At 38.5% G+C, this 22,690-nt stretch overlaps 1 protein-coding gene across 1 annotated transcript in view; it reads left to right on the top strand.

Annotated features, from left to right (window-relative positions):
* Positions 1 to 18,947: 18,947 nt before the first annotated feature.
* LOC142335567 (uncharacterized) overlaps positions 18,948 to 22,690 on the top strand; it is an 88,751-nt gene continuing 85,008 nt past the window's right edge. The window contains exon 1 of the mRNA XM_075384106.1: positions 18,948 to 19,173. The gene's annotated coding sequence lies outside the window, so the exon portion shown is untranslated. The remainder of the gene's footprint in view (positions 19,174 to 22,690) is intronic.

The following is a 22,690-nucleotide window of genomic DNA, read 5'->3' as shown; positions in this document are numbered from 1 at the left end:
TCATTTTGAATTGCTTTGCTGAGCAGCTGCTGCCTTAAAGGACTTTGAGCAGAACGAGAGAAGAGTGAAACTAGCCTATAGAAGTCAAGAGAATTCACGCAAAATGTCGAAAAAGCAAGAAAATGGGTAAAGCGATAAAAAAGTTCGTCGAATCAAAAAAAATAGGAGCACTAAAATAGCCGACTGAGAAGATGAGGGCGGCTATTAAAAAATTAATAATAATAATAATAATAATAATAATAATGAATAAACTGTTTTTGTTCTGAATTGCAAACCTATTTCATCAACCCTCGTGAACCGTTTATGAACCGCACAGAAATGTAGCAACAACTACCAATTCATAATAAACAAAAGGACCTCGGCCAGTTGATAACCACCAGCTAAAACATGTGTTATATGATGTAAAAGAAACCAATTTGTCAAATTAAAATTACTTCCGGTATTTAAAACAAACGTTTTCGAACTTTACGTTCATCGTCAGGTTAAAACTGTTTCACAAATTGCTGAAGGATAAAATGAATATGTATTTACATTTGTCTGACACCACCATTAGAACAATTCTAGGAACCATTCTAAACAATTAAATCAATTTTTTTCCAATATACAATATTTAGGCTATTTACAACTTTTATTTACACCTGCTATCAATTTCTTTAAAAACAATCTTTTTCCGGATTTTTCTACTTTGGCCTTGTTTTTGTATTTCTAGGGTTATTCTAGGGTAATAGCCTAATAGCTTGTGATAAACTTATTAGAGAACAAATTTACCTCCGCTGTATGTTCAAATACGTATGCGCGCTGGTCTGAATCAAACCTACACCTTTTCAAGCCACGCCACCCGAGCCAGAGGCGAGTGCACCAATCTCACACTCCGACTCATCACATCAGGTCTTATCATTCTAACTGAATTCATTTATAGAACAATTTCTTGTGCTTTTGAACGTCAGCAGGCTCCATGAATGGGATGTTTTGATACCAACCATCTTCCTTCATCGCATCAGGTCGTATCACTCTAACTGATTACATTTATAGAACAATTTCTTGTGTTTTGAATGTTAGCAGACTCCGTGAATGGGACGTCTTGATGCCAACCCTCTTCCCTCCAGCTGCTCGGACTTGGTCTGGGGTACTTCTTGTACGAAATATGTAGACGAGGGTCAAGTACAGGATTGTGTTCACTCCTATCGAGGTGCTAAACTGCTGGATCTCTGTGATGTCATCAATCAATACTCAAATCAGAAGCTGAACACTGTTGTGGTAATTGCTGGCTTTCATGATTGAAGTATCACATTAGTATTGACTCGCCTTTGTAGTATTGAAACTTTTATAGAGCATTGGAAATTCCTCATTCAGCTCATCATTGTTAAATTTAGCCCAAATAATTTTATTGTTCCCAAAATTATACCCACCAGCTGCAATGGCCTCATAAAAAAGAAAATCAGCGCCCTTAACTACGCTTTGTGTAACTATGTTGATTCTTGTGCCTTAAATTTGTTCACTGTTTCACCCTCATTTAGAAATGTTCTTAAACCTACCATGTTCTGTAGAGAAACCGTGCACTTCTCCTTCCATGGAAGCCATGTTTCCACAATCATTCTGTTTAATATCATTCAATACTTTAAATATCATTGCTGTTATTACGCGTTTGCAGTTTACTTAATCTAGTCACCCTCAGTGCACCCTTCCTCACTCCTAGCCCGTAGTCTGATGGCTGATCAAACCTATTGTCTACTCTGCAAGGGCCCCCTGCGTAGGGGAAGCGTCTCGTGTCGTACGTATTATAAATATTTTCAAGTGAAATCCAGTGCTCTAGCCACAACGAAAGATTGGACCGAAAACTTCAGCTGCAAAAGCTTCTTTGAGGTCACGCAGCCACCAAAAAAGCAATCGCAACGCCGGAACCACACAATGCTTTGACCGTTCTCGACACTGCACTCATAGAACCTGCAACATCGCACGCCCCCGAAAGTTCCACCGCGGCACCATCGGATAAATTTCGGGACAACTTCCAGTCTCATCACGCTGCAACAATGTGCAAAATATACTGCGACGTCGTCACATGGAAGCCCTCGTTCTTCACCCTCGTTCTAAGAACAAGAAAGGAGAACAATTCACCGAAGCCCTTCACAGTGTCCTCTCCCCAGTTGCCGTAAACACGGATAGATCAGATATATCTCAGACCTTCTGTAGGATACTTCCGCACCTAACCCTTAGTCGAACAAAGAATACGGACGATGGATCGAACAATAAGACCAGCAAGCTTAGACGGCGTGCATGGCACAGTGGCAACTTCTCCGAACTGTTTTGTGAAGCGACGGCAATCCAAATGAGAATAAACTCAAGGTACAAAAAGCAGCACTCTGACCTCAAAATATTCGAAGATTTCAAGTCTCGTGTTAAGATCAGTAATACTATTCGCATTCTCTCGGGTGAGCTTAAAGTGGGCGTGCTTGCACCAACCAATCTTATAGACGGTAGACTGGTTTTACACAAGATTTTACGCGACAAACATCCTGAAGGGCAACCCGACTAGTGGCTCTGGGTAAATGTACAGTTGTGAGACCTTTTGGTATTGGTGAAATAATGCGTCACACCACCGAAAGCATAATCGTCGACTGCATCAGGCAAGATTTAACATCCCTCGGTAGAAATATGTGCTTGGGCCAGAAATGCGGCATAGAACATGCTATAGATTCGCTTCGCCACAGTTTTGATGATCCCGAAAACGGATCATTTCCTCTATTTGATGCCAAACACACATTTAACGTGCTCATTAGACGAACAGAATCAAAGAACTTGAAAGTATTATGCCCATTTTTGCATTTTGCCTTACAAATTTCCTATAGCCACCCGTCTTATCTCTACTTCGGTAAGTCGACCATTCTGGTCCAGGAGAGTAAGACACAAGGTGAACCCCTTGCGATGGCAATAAATGGAATCGCAATCCGACTCCTAATAACAAGACTCGCTAACACTCACTCAGTTTGGTCCCAAGTATGGATATCTTGTCAATTCTCCGAAGTGTCAGTTGATATCCAGGAGGCGAGAGACAAGCTTGATCTGTGTTTGCAGGCACAAATGTGGAAATCACGCAGGGCGCTCGAGTAGTGGGAACAGTTATCGGAAGCCCTGAGGGCAGTAAAAACTTCCTGAAAGATGCAGAAATTAAAAACAAAAAAGTTTGGACAGACTTGGTCAATTTGCTCTCACCTCTCGCCAGAATGCCAATGCTTGTTTGACTAAAGGGATTCAACAGAAAATGAGTTTTTTTCGTGTACCACACCTTCCCTGAATGGGTTTTTCGACAAGGTGGAGGAGCACCTTGGCCGAGTCATACCGAACATAGTCGGCAAAGAAATAATTCAAGAGGAAAGGGAGCTTTTTTCTCTCCCTCTCAGAATTGGTGGGCTTAACATCGCCCTCCCACAAGATCTTCATAAAAACCTTAAGCAATCAATTGAACTTGGCGTCATTGAACTTGGAGTCCATTGGCGTCATTCAGTGATGATTCATTCGAAAATCATCAAGGTGAATTTAAAAAAACAAGATCAGTCTCAGACAAAAAGCAGACATGCAACGTGAACTCATCTAGAAAAATCTAGAGCTGAAAAGAGTCTACCAGAAATGAAGTATACCATCCAGCTGGCCTCGGAGAAAGGAGCAACTAGCTGGCTTAACGCCTTTCCGTTATCATAACATGATTTTTGTTTCGCGAAGACTTAGTTCCGTGATAGAATAGCACTTCGCTACACCTGGGAAACAAAGAACACGCCAGCCAAATGCACATGCGGGAAAAAATATAGCCTCACTCATTCCCTACATTGCGCCAAAGGCGGATATACGCACCTACGACACAACGAAATCAGAGACGTGTTCGCAAACCTGATGGATGACGTTTGCCACGATGTCCAGATAGAGCCAAAACTTCATTCAATCGATGGAGAAATTTTCTCGAGTAATTCCACTTTTACTGATGATGACGCTCGACTGGACATCAATGCAAACAGTTTGTGGGGCCCTCGTTTCAATCGCACTTTCATCGGTGTGAAGATTTTGAACCCTCATGCGAAGAGCTGCCCGAAGACCATAAAAGATGCATACAAATGTCGCGAGAGCATCAAGCGAAATAAATGCGACGAGCGAAGCCGCAAAACTGAAACAGCAGCTTCAACGCACTGGCGTTCGCTTGCTCGGCGGTGCTGGGCCATCATTATCGCGCGTTATGAAACAACTTGCAACCAAGATCAGCGAAAACGCGAAGAGCCAAGCGCCGACACTATATACTACATCCGAACGAAAACCAGCTTCGCAATTCTGTAGAGCTGTGATCTCTGCCTGAGGGGATGTCGCGTCCTCAAGTCTCGTGTTCTCATGAGACTTCGATAAGCGCCACCGAGGAGGAGGGAAGGCTGCTCTGAGTGTTTGGCCACTTAATTTTATTCCTTTGCTTGTTGCCTGATATTCCATTTTTGTTTTAATTCCTCCATACCAGTTTCCTATGTGTGCTCTATATATATCTATATATATATATATATATATATATATATATATATATATATATATATATATAGGTGCTTTCTTCACCACTTGTTAATTATTTTTGTGACTGGGCCGTCTTTACATTGTTTGGAATGGAACAGCTTGGAGTGCAGCATTCGGCTAAGTGCTACTCATTATCCCCTATTTTCCGACTTTTATCCATCGTTGCCGGATGGTGTACAAGGCCCTTTCGATTGTAATTTTTTTAAGAGAGAAAAGTTGTTCCAACTTTGCTCCAAACCTAAGCATCCCTCTTGAGAAGGTTTTGAAGATTTCTTTTTGTTATGCACAGAAATCGCCATCCATGATACCACCGGATGATTTGATTGCATACAATAGTTGTCAACTAGTGGCTCGGGATAAATGTCACGGTGTGAGACCCTTTGGCATGGGTGAAGTAATGCGTCACACCACCGGACGCATAATCGTCGACTGCATCAGGCAAGATTTAACTTCCCTCGGTGGAAACATACAGCTGTGCTTGGGCCAGAAATGCGTCACAGAACATGCTATAGATTCGCTTTGCCACAGTTTTGATGATCCCGAAAACGAAGCGTTTCCTCTATTTGATGCCAAACACGCATTTAACGCGCTCAATAGACGAACAGCATTAAAGAACTTGAAAATATTATGCCCTTTTTTGCATTTTGCCTTACAAAATTCCTGTAGCCACCCGTCTTATCTCTACATCGGTAAGTTGACCATTCTGGTCCAGGAAAGTACGACACAAGGTGAACCCCTTGCGATGGCGATGTATGGAATCGCAATCCTACCCCTAATAACAAGACCACTCTTGGACAAGCTCACTCAGCTTGGTCCCAAGTACGGATATCTTGTCAATTTGCCGAAGTGTCAGTTAAAAATTAATCCAAGAGGCGAGAGTCAAGCGTGATCTGTGTTTGTAGGGCGCTCGAGTCCTGGGAACAGTTATCGGAAGCCTTGAGGGCAGTTTAAGTTTCCCGAAAGATGCAGAAATTAAATACACAAAAAATTTGACAGACTTGGTCAATTTGCTCTCACCTCTCCCCAGAATGCCAATGCATGTTTGACGAAGGTGGTTGAACAGAGGTTGAGCTTCCTTTTGTGTGCTACACTGTCTATGAATGGGGTTTTGGACAACGTGGAGGAGCAGCTTGGCCAAGCCAAACCGAACATCATCGGCAAAGAAACAATCCAAGAGGAAAAGGAATTTTTTCTCTCCCGCTCACAATGGGTGGGCTAACATCGCCCTCCCACAAGATCTTCAAAATATCTGGAGCAATCAATTGAACTTGGAGTCATTGATCTTAGAGTCCATTGGCGTCATTGAGTAATGATTCATTCGAAAGTCATCAAATTGATATAGAAAAAAGCAAGATCAGTCTCAGACAGAAAGCAGACATGCAACGTGAATTCATCTTGAAATATCTAGAATCGAAAATAATTTACCAGAAATGAAGTATACCATCCAGCTGGCCTCGGACAAAGCAGCAACTAACTGGCTTAACGCGCTTCCGTTATCATAACATGGTTTTGACCTCACCGAGACTTAGTTATGTGATAGAATAGCACTTCGCTACAACTGGGAAGCGAAAAACACGCCAGTCATACGACCATGCGGGAAAAAATATAGCCTCACCTTGCCCTACATTGCGCCAAAGGCGGATATATGCAACTACGACACAACGAAATCAGAGAGTGTTTGCAAACCTTATAGATGACGTTTGCCATGATGTGCAGATAGAGCAAAAACTTCATTCAATCGATGGAGAAATTTTCTTGAGTAATTCCACTTTTACTGATGATGACACTGGACTGGACATCAATGCAAACAGTCTGTGGGGCTCTCGTTTCAATCGAACTTTCATCGATGTGAAGATTTTGAACCCTCATGCGAAGAGCTGCCCGAAGACCATAAAAGATGCATACAAATATCAGGAGAGCATCAAGCGAAGTAAGTACGACGTGCGAGGCCGCAAAAACGAAAACAGCAGCTTCACCGCACTGCTTTTGCTTGCTCGGGTGGTGCCGGGCCATCAGCATAACGCGTTATAAAATAACTTGCAACCAAATTCAGCAAAAATGAGGAGAGCCATGCCCCTATAAGCTACATCCGAACGAAATCAAGCTTCGCATTTCTGAGGAGGTGTGATCTCTGCTTGAGTGGATGTCGCGCCCCCACGTCTCGTGTTCTCAGTTAGACTTCGATTAGCGCCGGCGTGCAGGAGGGAAGGCTGCTCTGAGTGTTTGGCTACTTAACTTTATTCCTTTGCTTGTTCCTTGATGTTCCATTTTTGTTTTAATCCTTCCATACCAGTTCCCTATGTGTGCTATATATATATATATATATATATATATATATATATATATATATAGGTGCTTTCTTCACCACTTGTTAATTATTTTTGTGACTGGGCCGTCTTTACATTGTTTGGAATGGAACAGCTTGGAGTGCAGCATTCGGCTAAGTGCTACTCATTATCCCCTATTTTCCGACTTTTATCCATCGTTGCCGGATGGTGTACAAGGCCCTTTCGATTGTAATTTTTTTAAGAGAGAAAAGTTGTTCCAACTTTGCTCCAAACCTAAGCATCCCTCTTGAGAAGGTTTTGAAGATTTCTTTTTGTTATGCACAGAAATCGCCATCCATGATACCACCGGATGATTTGATTGCATACAATAGTTGTCAACTAGTGGCTCGGGATAAATGTCACGGTGTGAGACCCTTTGGCATGGGTGAAGTAATGCGTCACACCACCGGACGCATAATCGTCGACTGCATCAGGCAAGATTTAACTTCCCTCGGTGGAAACATACAGCTGTGCTTGGGCCAGAAATGCGTCACAGAACATGCTATAGATTCGCTTTGCCACAGTTTTGATGATCCCGAAAACGAAGCGTTTCCTCTATTTGATGCCAAACACGCATTTAACGCGCTCAATAGACGAACAGCATTAAAGAACTTGAAAATATTATGCCCTTTTTTGCATTTTGCCTTACAAAATTCCTGTAGCCACCCGTCTTATCTCTACATCGGTAAGTTGACCATTCTGGTCCAGGAAAGTACGACACAAGGTGAACCCCTTGCGATGGCGATGTATGGAATCGCAATCCTACCCCTAATAACAAGACCACTCTTGGACAAGCTCACTCAGCTTGGTCCCAAGTACGGATATCTTGTCAATTTGCCGAAGTGTCAGTTAAAAATTAATCCAAGAGGCGAGAGTCAAGCGTGATCTGTGTTTGTAGGGCGCTCGAGTCCTGGGAACAGTTATCGGAAGCCTTGAGGGCAGTTTAAGTTTCCCGAAAGATGCAGAAATTAAATACACAAAAAATTTGACAGACTTGGTCAATTTGCTCTCACCTCTCCCCAGAATGCCAATGCATGTTTGACGAAGGTGGTTGAACAGAGGTTGAGCTTCCTCTTGTGTGCTACACTGTCTATGAATGGGGTTTTGGACAACGTGGAGGAGCAGCTTGGCCAAGCCAAACCGAACATCATCGGCAAAGAAACAATCCAAGAGGAAAAGGAATTTTTTCTCTCCCGCTCACAATGGGTGGGCTAACATCGCCCTCCCACAAGATCTTCAAAATATCTGGAGCAATCAATTGAACTTGGAGTAATTGATCTTAGAGTCCATTGGCGTCATTGAGTAATGATTCATTCGAAAGTCATCAAATTGATATAGAAAAAAGCAAGATCAGTCTCAGACAGAAAGCAGACATGCAACGTGAATTCATCTTGAAATATCTAGAATCGAAAATAATTTACCAGAAATGAAGTATACCATCCAGCTGGCCTCGGACAAAGCAGCAACTAACTGGCTTAACGCGCTTCCGTTATCATAACATGGTTTTGACCTCACCGAGACTTAGTTATGTGATAGAATAGCACTTCGCTACAACTGGGAAGCGAAAAACACGCCAGTCATACGACCATGCGGGAAAAAATATAGCCTCACCTTGCCCTACATTGCGCCAAAGGCGGATATATGCAACTACGACACAACGAAATCAGAGAGTGTTTGCAAACCTTATAGATGACGTTTGCCATGATGTGCAGATAGAGCAAAAACTTCATTCAATCGATGGACAAATTTTCTTGAGTAATTCCACTTTTACTGATGATGACACTGGACTGGACATCAATGCAAACAGTCTGTGGGGCTCTCGTTTCAATCGAACTTTCATCGATGTGAAGATTTTGAACCCTCATGCGAAGAGCTGCCCGAAGACCATAAAAGATGAATACAAATATCAGGAGAGCATCAAGCGAAGTAAGTACGACGTGCGAGGCCGCGAAAACGAAAACAGCAGCTTCACCGCACTGCTTTTGCTTGCTCGGGCGGTGCCGGGCCATCAGCATAACGCGTTATAAAATAACTTGCAACCAAATTCAGCAAAAATGAGGAGAGCCATGCCCCTATAAGCTACATCCGAACGAAATCAAGCTTCGCATTTCTGAGGAGGTGTGATCTCTGCTTGAGTGGATGTCGCGCCCCCACGTCTCGTGTTCTCAGTTAGACTTCGATTAGCGCCGGCGTGCAGGAGGGAAGGCTGCTCTGAGTGTTTGGCTACTTAACTTTATTCCTTTGCTTGTTCCTTGATGTTCCATTTTTGTTTTAATCCTTCCATACCAGTTCCCTATGTGTGCTATATATATATATATATATATATATATATATATATATATATATATATATATATATATATGTATATACATATATATAGCTGCTTTTTCTCCACTTGGTAGTTATTTTTTTGACTGGGCCGTCTTTGCACTGTCTGGAAGGGAACATCTTGGAGTGCAGCATTCGGCTAAGTGCTACTCATCATCCCCTGTTTTCCGACTTACATCCAACGTTGCCGGATGGTGAACACAGCACTTACAGTTTTGATTTTTTTAAGAGAGAAAAGTTATTCCAAATTCACCCTAACCCTAAGTATTTTTGTTATGCACATAATTCGCTATCCAACTCTAAAGAGAAATTCATTTTGGACCTTTATGAGTTTCTGGAAGAATTCCTTGAAACTATTGATTGTCTATACTTAGTGGTTGATATGAACTTCCATCTACTCAAGCAACACAGCATAACTGAAAAGTACACGCATGTTTTCATAAATCACGGTGAGGAAAAAATCATTGCTGAAGCAACCCGGATCTGTGAGAGATCATCTACTTTGATTGATCACATAATATGTAACAGAAATATGTTTCTGAGTAGCGAAGTTATTCCAATTACTATAACCGATCACAACGCTACATCCATCACCATGCCCTATGAAGTTTGCAGCAGTCGACCAAGCTTGCGAAAGCAACGCATTAGTTTTCTCCAAAATGAAGCTAATTAAAGCAGAATGTTGCTTGATCTCGAAAGACAGCTTTCTAGTATAAAATATTATGATGTGCCAAATGTTGACATCAAAAGGTTCAATAATGTTCTTGTGTCTGTCATCCCGAGTTATAAAACAATGAATACAATAGTTTCTTGTAGAAAAAATACCCTGGTTTGATATGGAAGTTCATCGAGCAATAGTAAAAAGAAATAGTGAATTCAAAACGTCAATAAAGCATTCAAAAGTTTTTCCAGGTTTCAAAATGGCCAGGAAAATGGTCAATAGGCTAGTCGCCAATAAGAAATTCCAGTATTATAACAATAAGGTCTTGCGTACGATTTTAACCAAAGGACATCTCTTGAGAAACATCAACGAAAGAACCGGTAAACAGGTAGAGAGCAAACAAATCTCACTTTGAAGCGAAGGTGGCGCTACTGTTGATGATAGTGAGACCGTAGTTGATTGGTTCAATGAGTGTTTGGCAACCATTGCTGGCAATAAATTTTAACAATCTGATCAGATTTGAAGGAAACTCAGTTTTGCACCAGCCGTAAAGTCAGGGTTTTTTTCTAGTGAGTGATGGAGAGGTAGAGAAAATAGCTACCGCACTTAATTCTAATAAATCCACTGGAATGTATCTCCTTGAAAAAACTGAAATCTTTGCTTCCAATTATTTTGCCGCACTTAACTGTCTTTATAAACAATTCATTTTCTTGAGAAATACTCCAGAGTGTCTCAATAAGGCACGCGTAACTCCGTTTTTCAAAAAGGCTCAAAGTTTGAGGTGAGCAATGATCGACCAGCATCAATCTTGCCTAGTGTTAGCAAAATCTTTCAACAATATATGTATACCAGATTATACAGCTTTATAAACATACAATTCAATGAAAAACAATTCAGTTTTCGAAATAGAAGTAGTACAGTATTGGCAATCGCTGAGATAGTTGAGAAAGTACGATTTAACATGTCCATCAAACAGTTTTGTAATATCCTTGACTTTAGTAATGCACCGTTAATTTTGATTTGCTGGTTGAGAAACTAGAAAATTATGGTGTGAGATGAGTCATTTTGAGTTGGTTTCGCAGTTATTTCTTGAACCGGAATAAGACCGTGTTCAATAATGGAGCGTTCTCAGATTTCAAAGTAATTAGTAGCAGTGTGCCTCATAGGTCAATAGTCGGCCCTCTCCTTTTCATTATATATACGAATGATTTTTTATTAGTTTTAAATATTTGGACATGTATATGTTTGCGGATGATACAATACTTATGTACTCTGCAGAAACTCTGGATGAGAGATGCATTGGTTCTGACACTGTTTGCCTGCAAAAGTGGATCACTTGTAATCCTTTATATTTGAATAATAAGAAATCCGAACTCATTTGGTTCTGTAAACCCATGACAGATATTAGGTTTCAAATTGAAAAGCTGAACAACTCAGATTCTGTGAAGTACCTGGGCATTCATTTAGACAGAAACTTTTTCTTCGAGGTGCAGCATGTTGACAGTGTTGTAAAACGCTTGTCAAAGCATGTGTTTGCAGTCGCAAGAATCAGGAAGTTCGTGAGTAGAAAAGTTCTTATTCTCTATTACGGTTCTTTTTATCGAACCGATAGTTCGATATGGTCTTTTAATATGTGGATGTACAACATCTTCTAAGTTACCTTCTATCTATATGGTGCAGAGAAATTCGCTTAAGTTGTTATTTTTCAGAAAACGGAGAGAAAGTGTATCCTGCCTTTTCTCAGATTCTACTAACCTATGTGTATACAATTTTTACAGTCTGGAAAAATTGAACTTGTTTTGAAATCGTTCCACTCTAAATTGAATACTCGGTATCTGAACAGCCTTTATCAGCGTGACGTGAAAGACCCTACTGCGAGGAGCGTCTCATCTGGGCTCTTCAAGAAACCACGACTGAATATAGCCTCAGATAAGAATTCATTGGCCTGGAGAGGATGCATTCTGTTCAATTGCTAGATTAGTAATGCTTTTTTTATTCGGTTTGCGGAGACGAAACATCATTAAAACGTTCCACAGATCATCTCAAGGTTTTGTTAATAAAAAAGAATTTATTTGATACCTTGTTCTAATATGAGTTCAGATTTCTTCCTTTTATACTAGTCTTATCTGTAACTATTCTGATCTTCTAGATTCTGTGGGAGTACTGCCAAGAGGAGGTCCGTTTCTGGTGCTTCGGTATTTCTTTAAGAATACACAAAGTTATGTACAATGTATATCACCAGAATAAATAAAATTTCTTCTGCTTCTTCTTCATTGTCAATAAACCTGTGTACGTGACTGCAACTCATTCTCAAATCAGCTCACAATCATTTGTTCAAGAAATGGTTCAGCAAAATAGAGCCACGCCTGGCCGAAGAGTGTTTGTCATTATTAGTAGATATTTTTGTCAAAAACTTTGCTTACCCCATACAAACCTAATCGAGACACTGCTGGTTTGCTTCGTACACTTTGAATGTATAGCAGGTACGAACACTCATAGCCAATGAATCAATTGATTCAGAGCACGATTTTCTATAGCTGAACAATTAGAGATCCGTAAACATTTAAAGTACGTGAACTATTAAGTGAATCTATCTCAAGCAGTTTCGAATTGTTTTATTCTCGGCATTTCCGCTTTATGCAACTTTCCTTTCCTATTTGAAAAATCAGCTCATGAAGAGATTACAAAAGACTATTATCGTCTGCAAACACTTGAAAACATCAAAAGTTCTGCATTGATCCGAAGATCAATTGCACAATTTACAAAAAGCGATGCCCCAAAGATGGATTCCTGACGCACGCCAGACTTAGTTAATTGCAATCATGATTAGACCCAATCTTGCTTAAACTCCTTTTGTTGATTAATATAGCCTGAAAACCATTCGAGTACTACGACACGGACTCAAGTCCATTCGATTTTGCGCAACACGTTTGAGTGAGATACGGTATCGAGTGCCGTACGAAAGTGGATAAAAGTAGCTGCTGTTTGGGATTCTCAGTTAACATTTTGGAAACATCAGCTACGACTGACATCTTATTTGATTTCGGTGGGAACATGAAATGCCTTCCTGCTGCAGCCTCTCCAATATAAATAGATTGAACGCTGATCAAAACTTGAGCAATTATATAAATTACTTCAGCCGAAATTCCGACTAAACCTAATGCCTTGTTAAAATTTAAAGCAACTAGAAAATTGTAGAGTTCGTTATTTTTGACGGGAGTTAAAAACAAACAGTTCGAGTTGTCATGAGCTCTAGCAAATGTATAAGTTCCAAGATAGTACGAGAATACTAGAATTATCATCTGAGAATTACGAATTGAGAAACTCAGCATCTTCTCCGTTCGCGAATATTTCATTCACGAGCGTTGATGTTGTTTGATTTCTGCGGGGCTCTATTTGACCCGACAGTTTTGTCAATTGTTCAAAAATAAATTTGTTTTTGATTAGGCGAGGCAACCTATCGTCATAACAAGACCTTTTTGCGATGCAACAGGTGTACAAACAATTTTTTTTTGCTTTTCGAAGGCTTCATTTAATATGATGCTTCTTCTGTGCTTCTTGCATAAGAGATTTTGGTACATAAAATACTCTTTCATAATATAATTAAAACCAAAAAGCTTTCAATGCTAATTTTGGAATGGTCAAGGAGTAGGACAATAGAGTATTGTTAGGGCAAAGAATGCATGGGTTTCAACTGAGTAGGGTAAAGAAAAAAATTAAAATTGTTCAAGTTTTTATCATTCACCCAGGAAACTTTTACAAGGAAACCCAAAAAACTATTTAATTCACAGGGAGGACATTTTATAAATCGCAATATTTCTCAAGTTGTTGGCCTTTAAATTTGGAGAAGACTTCCAGTACGAAAAACATTGATCGACAAAGTGTCGACAAACATGTGTACGTTATTGTGACTCAATCATGGATCTGTTATCGATATCCTTTATTAAACGGCTGTGCAAAAAAACCACACTTGGACAATGAAAGTTTGTTAACGTGAAGCGACATTTTACGTATCTCGTACACAGACTTCGATTGATTTTGTTACTTACAACTTTTTTGGATGGACTGCAGATCAAAATCACATCAAAATAGGAGAGTTATGAAAAAAATGAGTAGAAAATTTACATAGATTTTCAGAGTTTCTCATTTTGAGTATTTTCCTGCTTTTAAAAAATGGCTCATGGACAGATGCACTTGTTTAATCAGATATCATGAAACAATAGGATATCATTAGTTGATTGTATGGCTTGTAACAGGTTACAACAACACTTTTACTTGCATCATTGCATATCCCCAAAAGCACAAACACATGAAAGAAGACTACTACTGGACCCCATTCACATGAATTGTTTTTTATTTTCAAGATAGCATGAAAAACATTCGAGTATCACCCCACGGACTAAATTTCATTCTATTTCGAGCAGGGCTTCAGAATGAGACTGTGTATGGAATGCTATGTTATGGTCCAGAAAAAATGCTGTTGTTTGAGATTCTCACGTTGCGTTTCGGTCGTCTCAGCTAAGACTGACACTTTATCTGTTTACACTCGGAAAACGAACTGCCAATCTGTCAGCAACTTTTCCAGAAAAGAAAACAATCTGTTGAACAATGCTCTCACAACAACTTGCTAATAACTGGCGGAATTGGTATTCATCTATAATTATTCACCACCATTTATATTACTCCCATAAACATAGGTCAAAACTTAGCAATTTTTAGATCAAATTGAAAGTTTATAAGTTTTATGAGGATAATTAGGGAAGCCAAGATATTAAGAATCACGTGAGCCTTAACCTTAATTACTTCAGCACCGATTGAATCTAAACCTAATGCTTAATTTTTTATGAAAGCAAAAACAATGAAGCGCTCTTTTATTGTGACGAGAGTAAAAATCAACAGAATTCGGTATTCAGGCTCGGTTACAGCTATACTAAAACCAATAGAATACGAGAATATCAGAGCCAAAACATGATGAGTAGGAAATGAAAAATGCAGCATTTTCTCCGCTGTAGTTGATAATTCCTCATATATTGAGTTTGTTTCGTATGCGGGGTATTGTCTAAAAGGAAAGTTTTCTCTATTCTAGTGAAAATATTTTTTGCAATTGAATTGGCGAAAAAATGTCTTGTCATAGTAACTGCTTTTTAAAAAAAATCTTTTTCTGCTTCTTTTTCTGCTTTTTAAAATAAATCTTCTTCTGCTTTTTAAAATAAATCTTCTTCTGCTTTTTGAAACTGTTAAATGTTTTAAGGCTTCTTTTTGGCTTTAAAATGTTTTTTAGAACAAACTTCTTCATAATATTGTAAATCCAAGAAAATAAACTTTTTACACGGAAGTTCCAATGCACTAAATTACTTATAGAGATGACATCATTGGAATAGCAACTATTCTTAACTTGAACGTGCTCAGTAGTGTCAGTAGACTCATAATATTACGACGCATAATCGGATAGGTTATCAAATCTTTTTGAAAAAAAGTGGTTCAGCAAAAAAAATGAAGGCCGAACAATGGGTCTTAGCCAATCCTATGAGAAAATTTGGACGAGGGATTTCCTGAGTAGGATGTTGTGTTTTTAATTGACTTTTTCACAGTATCCTTAAACCACGTAGGTTTACTCGTTGAGGGGAGATGGGGCTGGCCAAATTTGACATGGGGTCAAGGTAGTGTTGTGAGGGCTGTACGAGGGGTTTCAAATCTCCATCTACAGAGGTTCTAATTAGTTTACAAAAAAAACATTATATAGATACTTGGAAGGGAGAATAGATCAAAAATATTTATAATACCATTTTTATGAAAAACTAAGTACTAGGATAGTCAATTCGCAGTTCATACAAAGTTATAAACACAAACTTTTTATCTTCAATATCTTACAAAGGTAATATATATTTTACGGTAATATATTTGGTAATAAATTTTCGATTTAAACTTTTCTTTATTCCTGATACCTTTTGTTTCTCAGTAAAATTGAAATTAATTTTTTGATCTAATCTCTCGGTGTTTTAAAAAATAGAATAAGTTTTAATCTGTATTTTCTTTTTTTCTTACGGCACTCATTAGTTTAGTACGAAGAGGGGAGACATCGCCATTCACACCAAAATCACCTTTGCGGTCTTTTTCATCAAAATTGCTGTTTTTTGGTCAAAATTCACTTTTGCGAGAAAAATTGACCGGAGAGTCATCTGTCAGGGATGGGTGTGAGAATTGTGTCCGCGTGGAGTCAAAAACAAACGATTATATTGATTCAATTTTTTAATTAAGAGCAGCAACAGATGAAAGATTCATACAAAGAACGAGAAACAGACCTTCAACGAGGAAACTATTTACACAGAATGTCAAAAGCACAAAAATTTTTCAAGAGAGGTCATTTTCAGAATAATCAACTGTTCTCAATCTCAACGCCTTCAGTAGAAAACTTTGAAATTTTTTTCACTAAGAAGATTATTAAGTTTAAGTTTTCAGTGAACTTGTGTATGATTTTATGACTCATTCTCTGATCATATATCAAACTCTTTTTACTTGAGTTTACTGATTTGTTTAATAATAGACTACCTCTCAATATCTTTAAAATTCCGAGGTGTAATTGTTGAAGAAGATGAGAGGTTCAAAGTTGAGATGCGACCAAGGCTGTATGAAAGGTGTCAAACCCATACCCTGAGTAAAATTGACAAAAGATTATTGGCGAGGAGGGCGTGAACTTTGAGTTTTCATTGAGTGCGGTAAAGAAGAGGACTTAAACTCTTTCAACTTCCTGATCAGGAGCACCAAAAGTTAAAAAATAAGATGACAAAAGTTTGAACTGGACCTTCAGTGCGCAAATTTTTTATGGACAACAGTTCAAAAACCTTTAAAATACCAGAGTTTTAAAGAAATCTGAGTGGGTATTTGAATAGGACAATTGAAATTTTTCATTGTAAAATTTTTTTTATACTGTAGAAATTGGATTACGGACAGTTTCAATTGCTGCACCAGATATCAACAAACAATATGATATCCTTAGTCGAAAGTAATTGATTAGGATGACTTTTTTACTTGTGGCCTTGCATATCCTCAAAAACAGAAAGACACGAGACGAAATGTTAATAAATACACTAATGACGTGACTTTTTGAACATGAGACTTCCGAGTAATGTCTCAACCAGACTTTTGACTTTTCAAGAAACGGCTACTTTTTCTATTTTTACAGTAATATTGTTTGATTTTTCGTTCAGAAACCCACATAAGTTGGGAATCTTGCGCATTCCGCTTGAAATTTTTTTTAAAAAGCCAATTCACTAATCGTTTTATATTCGAAATGATAGCGTTGTCATCGGTAGGCTGATAACTTTAGAAAAGGTTGTTATAGTCTGCACACATGTAATTTATTTAATGATCTGATTTTGAAATGCAACAAAATACATTAGGACAGATCAGAGTAAACAAATCCTTAGCTCTACATTAGTTAGAAGATGAGTGGATGTCCTTCAATGGACAAAAGTAAAAATTGAAGAATATTTTCTGTCAAACTAGGATAGGCAATTCGCAACTCATATAAAGTTTTAAGCACAATTTTTTATCATTCATATCCTAAAAAACTATTTTTCGTAATTTATTTTACATATAAAACTTTCTAAATTTCAGGTACCGTTCAAAATTAAATAAAAGGAAATTCATTTTTGATCTATTCTCTCAATCATTTGGAAACCTATAAATATCAAAATAAGGTTCAATCTGTACTTTTTGTTTTATTGCAGCACTCATTAGTTTAGCACAAAGAGCGAGGACATCGTCACTCATACATTTATCATGTTTGCAGTGTTTTTGATCAGATTGTCGGTTTTTTTGATCAAATACCCTTTTTACGGGAAAGATTGACGGGCAAGTCTTTTTCTGAGGGATGAGCGTGTGCTTTTTGAATGAGTGGAGTCAAGAAAAAGTATAATATTAATACAACATTTTATTAAGATTAAGCAAAAAAAAATTGAAGTAAAGCTCGAAACAGACCTCCAACGAGGAATCCTTTTACAAAAAATGTCCAAAGCACTGAATAGTTTATAGAAAGGACATTGTCGGAATAGCAATTATTCTCAAGTTGAACGCCTTCAGTTGATAACCTCGAAGAGGTTTTCAGTACAAGGAAAATTATGCTTCAATTTTGATTAAATTTGCGTACGTTATTATGAATCATTCTCAGATCTGTTAGCAAACTGTTTTTTAGTAAATGGTTCAGCAAAAAAATTAATGGCCGGACCAAAAGCGTTAGCAGTTTTAGCAAAAAAAGTCGGACGAGGAGTTTCCTGAGTATACTGATTGGCTTTACGATTGACTTCTTCACAATATTCTTAAACCTCGTAGGTTTGCTTGGTGATGGGGATGGGGGTGGTCAAAGCTGTACAAGGGGTTTCAAGTCCACAACTGGAGGAAAATTGACGTGAGGGTATTGTTGAGGAGGCCATTGATGCGGGGTTTTTGATTAAGGTGGATTGATAGAAATTAATGTTTTTTAACAGTTTCATCAAGAGTAAAGAAAGTTAAAAAAATTTCTTACGAAAAAGCTGAAACGGATTGCAACTGCGGAATTTCTTTTACAAGGCAGGCCCAAATAACTAATTAGTTCATAGAGAAGACATTATATAGATGCTTTGGAACGGACAGCAGATCAAAAACATTTAAAACCTATCTGAGTTATTACAGAACTCAGATTTTTCACGAGTACATCTGAAACTTTTCATTCTAACCATTTTTTTAGGTACTTGCAAAATTGTCCCATAGACAGCTTTATTTAGTGAACCAGATATCAACAAAAAAATTTTTATCATGGGTCGAGAATATAACTAGTAAAGGGTTAGAATGATAATTCTACTTGTGCCCTTGTATATCCTCAAAGGCACAAAGACAAGAGACGACATGTTAATAAGTGCACTTCTGACGCGGCTTTTTGAACGTAAAGCATCCATCTGCTGTCTCATCCAGATTTTTGACTTTTCGAGAAACGCCTAATTTTTTCATTTTTCCAGCAATATTGTTTAATTTTTGGTCCAAAAAACCACATAAGTTGGGATTTTTGCGCATTCAGCTTGAGATTATTATTATGAAGCCAATTCTTTAGATGTTTTATATTCGAATTAAGAGCGTTGTCATCAACAATTCTACGCTATTTCGAGAACTATTTGATAAGGGTATTCCAAATGCTTATCCTACAAGTCATGGATGCGGACGTTTGTGGTTAATAGCATCCACCTGAAACAATCCCTGACAACAGGATATATTGCAAGTTTGTTGGTCCGTAGCCAGTTGAGTTTCACAGCAGAAAACACAAACAAAAGGCTGCCAGAATAGGTAGGAAAGATCTTAATTTGGATCTCATGATCCTCGACCACGTTTGACAGAACATATACCACATCTTTTCAACATTTCCCAAAAGGTTGGATATTCTTGAATGTAATTCAGGTGAGGAATTTTTTAAAATTATCAGAAAAAAATAACTTTTCACGCAGGCTTAAAACATGTTCAACGCAATGTTATAATTTAGGCAGCAGTTTAGCACAAAGCTGAATTAGAATACAAAACGGAAAGAAATTCGGACTTTGATTATATAGTAGGAGGCTAAATGCCATATCCTACTATATAATCAAAGACCGTATTAAGAGCGAGCACGTATGAGTAACGAGCGAAAAAGTCTGATCACGGCTGATTATCGTATATATGGATCTGATCATTAACCCGCACCTCAAACTGGGCAATTATGTTATAACTTCTCCTTAAAATTTAAAACTTTTTAGAATATCTGTCTAATCGATCCAGGTAACGATAGATGGCGTTCGCTTCGTTCCAACAAAAGCAGCAGTGTTCCAGACTTAATTGGTGGATTTTTAAGAATTTCAGCCACGATCAGACCACTTTGAAGTTTCCAGGAAAAGCTGAGTCGTAACGACCAGCACTCCATGAAGACCGGAATGTCAGAGTGCTTGAACAGTTGATGAAAAAGTTGCGGAAACTGTTTTTCAACTAGGAAAAAATTTTTTACCAATTATATAAAAGTTACGAACAATTTACCTCAGTCGAGTGATCGGTTTTGTTTCTTTATCAAGGTTAGCTATTATGCGGTTTGTCTCTTTTTCATTCATGTATTCGCTGAGAATAGGTGTTTTTTTCCTGAAGAGACAAATTTTAGGCTGGAAAAAGAAATACACAGATTTAGAAAATGGTACTCCGCATTATGTGGACAGATTAATTTCATTTTGAAAATTAAAAAATTATGATTTTCTTTGAGCATAACATAGCCTGAGTTTGATCACTTTTCTGCACGATTTTTGGCATTTTATGTTGAAAAGAGGCATGGCGAGCATCTGGTCACAAAATTACAGAACTAAATTTACAGAACTGAATTTTTATAGTGTCGTGGTCGATAACACGGGTCAAAAGAATTCAGTAAATTGTATTTTAAACTAAATTTGGAAATGAAAAATATAAAAAAAATAAGCTCGTCTTTATAGTAGTTATCTATGCGAAAATATAGAGAAAACTTAGATTAGCTAAAAACATTTTACTTGACTGACATGTGATTAGATCTGAGTTCCGAATCCCGGAGCTGATTTTCCACTATCATCAACGTTTCATGAGAATCATATATGGCCTAGGTACAATCCAGTTCATCAGTTGGGGGTCAGTGGATGTTAGAATCAGGTTTCTGTTGGTGGGAGAATTTACTTCTGAAAAATGATTGATAGGTCATTAAGATGATGATAGCGCCAAAAGAAAATTAGAATTGAGTTTAGTTTTGTGGCCAATATTTATCGACATAGCAGCAAAGTTCGTGAAGTAAGTTCTTCTTTTGTTCTTTGAAACTTTAAAAAAGAAAACTTCTAAGTTTCTTGATGTTTCCTTGAAACCATTACATCTTCCCTCCATTTCTAAGCAAGTTTGTGGGTATAGGTTCTCCAAATCTGTCGGATTGTTTTCTGTTTCTTGTTAATGTTCGTGAAGGCTCTGGTGTTTCGGGTTGTTGGTGCTCTGCAGCTGATGTGGCTGCAGAAGCTTAATCCTGATGTGAAGGTCCCACAACTGTGTTCTGATGTTGTGATTCTGATTGAGATATGGTCTCCTCCACTGCTGGTTCGGTTTTCACTTTGTCCTCTTCTAGTCTCGCAAATTGGCTTTCGCTCACTAGAAGAGTCCTTGTTGAGTTTTCGGGCTGTATGAAAGATTTGTTCAAGTCCTTACTGATGATGAAGGTAGCAGGAACTGTCTTTGTCTTTTCATTGGCTTTGAATAGAATGGGTTCGCACAATTCGAAATCTGCTATTTCTGGTAGTCTCACTCTGCGTCCCAACGGAAGTTGAACTAGAGTTTTGCTCCTCGTCTTTAAAGTGTTGCAATGTGTCATCAGTGCACTTTTCAGGAATGCTCCAAGTGACAAATTAAGATTGGAACTCCATGCTTGAAGTGCCCGCTTCACTGTCTGAACTGCTCTTTCCGCTAGTCCATTAGCTCCTGGATGATAGACGGGTGATTTCATTTTCTTAATTCCAAGTGATTCACACCACTGTTGAAGCTCACCACTTACAAACTCAGGACCATTATCCGATACTAAAGTTTTTGGTTTTCGAGTCTTGCAAAGAGTTAACTAAGATATACTTTAACTGTTTCTGATGTTCTATTTTCTACGGGGAAAGCTTCTATCCAGCCAGAGCCTTCGCCAACAAGTACTAGGATGTTGCCTTGGTCCTTAAGATAACCCCAGTGTAAGTGGAGACGTTCTCAAACGTCGGCTTCTGGCCACGCAGAGTCTGTTTTTCCCATGCTAGACCTGTTCATTGGAAAATTCTTACATGTTGAACGTCTTGGGTACCTCCAGGCCACCATGCCATCATTTGAGCTATTGCCCGCCTTGTGATTTTAGCTGATGCTGTCTTCGGGATCTCTTCGTCTGGTGCAAAGAGATATTTGAGTGGTTACCAGTGCTTCCGGCTCTATGATTGAGTAGTTTTGCTCCTCTGGAGTCATTTTTTTTATACATTTATGACTGGATGTCCTTCCGGCGAAAGAACACGCCAATGGCGTTTTCAGAGGCGTCAGTAGTAACTGTTGCTACTTTTTGTAGACTATATGGCTATACGAGTGGTTTTGCACATAATTCATTTTTTTTGTCTTCAAAGGCTTTCTGTTGCATTTTGCCCCTTGAGAAATCGCTATTTCTCATGTTATTTAAAGGTATCATTTTTGCTGCAAAATCGGGAATCTTTTCTTCCGGAAAATTTTGCTAGCCCGACAAAACGGTTTGAATTGTTTGTTGTTAGGTGTTGCTTTTGCATTTTTATTTTTTCACCATGTTTGGGATCTGGCGCTATTCCCTCCTTTGAAAAGGAGTATCCCAAAAAACTAACGCTATTGACCGGTTTTTGTTAGACTTTTTCTCACTAATAGTAAAATTTTTCCTCACGTAGTCGACTCTTGAATGCAAGCCTTTTTTTATCGAACTGTTCCATGGTAGTTCCATACACCAACACATCGTCTTGAAAGGTCGTAACACGTTTCATTTCTTTGAGTATTGATTCCATGCAATTCCGGAAGATTGAAGAACAGTTTTTGAATCCCTGAGGTAGTCGGCACATCTTGAACACTCCCTGAGATGTGATGATTGTGCATATACTTTTTGCCTCTTTGTCAAGTTCAATTTGATAGTAGACATCTGATAGGTCAAATTTGCCAAAATGTGAGGCCCCATTTAGGTTGTGGCAGATTGTCTTCATGTCTGGTATTGGGTAGTCCTCATGCATGACCTTGCCATTGATATGCACTTTCAAGTCCACGCAAAGTCTCAGTGCTCGGTTGTGATGTTGTTCACACCGTGCTT

This window comes from Convolutriloba macropyga, chromosome 2 (genome assembly GCF_964194025.1).
Source record: "Convolutriloba macropyga chromosome 2, txConMacr16.3, whole genome shotgun sequence".
NCBI lineage: Eukaryota > Metazoa > Xenacoelomorpha > Acoela > Convolutidae > Convolutriloba > Convolutriloba macropyga.
The sequence above is the reverse complement of the archived record's forward strand: the minus strand, read 5'-3'. Positions and strand labels throughout refer to the sequence as shown.